General features: G+C 42.0%; 1 protein-coding gene across 1 annotated transcript in view; it reads right to left on the bottom strand.

Moving 5' to 3' along the window:
- Window positions 1-438, bottom strand: part of LOC104993152 (elongation factor 1-alpha 1-like) — a 2805-nt gene that overhangs the window by 242 nt on the left and 2125 nt on the right. The window lies entirely within an intron of this gene.

Here is a 438-nt window from a genome sequence, read left to right as displayed (position 1 = left end):
AAGCAGAAGATATTAAGAAGAGATGGCAAGAATACACAGAAGAACTGTACAAAATAGATCTTCATGACCTAGATAATCACGATGGTGTGATCACTGATCAAGAGCCAGACATCCTGGAATGTGAAGTCAAGTGGGCCTTAGAAAGCATCACTACAAACAAAGCTAGTGGAGGTGATGGAATTCCAGTTGAGCTATTCCAAATCCTGAAAGATGATGCTGTGAAAGTGCTGCACTCAATATGCCAGCAAATTTGGAAAACTCAGCAGTGGCCACAGGACTGGAAAAGGTCAGTTTTCATTCCAATCCCAAAGAAAGGCAATGCCAAAGAATGCTCAAACTACTGCACAATTGCACTCATCTCACACGCTAGTAAAGTAATGCTCAAAATTCTCCAAGCCAGGCTTCAGCAATAGGTGAACCATGAACTTCCTGATGTTC

Source organism: Bison bison, unplaced genomic scaffold (assembly GCF_000754665.1).
Source record: "Bison bison bison isolate TAMUID 2011002044 unplaced genomic scaffold, Bison_UMD1.0 scf7180017864235, whole genome shotgun sequence".
NCBI classification, from domain to species: Eukaryota; Metazoa; Chordata; class Mammalia; order Artiodactyla; family Bovidae; genus Bison; species Bison bison.
This window is presented reverse-complemented; position numbering and strand designations above follow the sequence as displayed.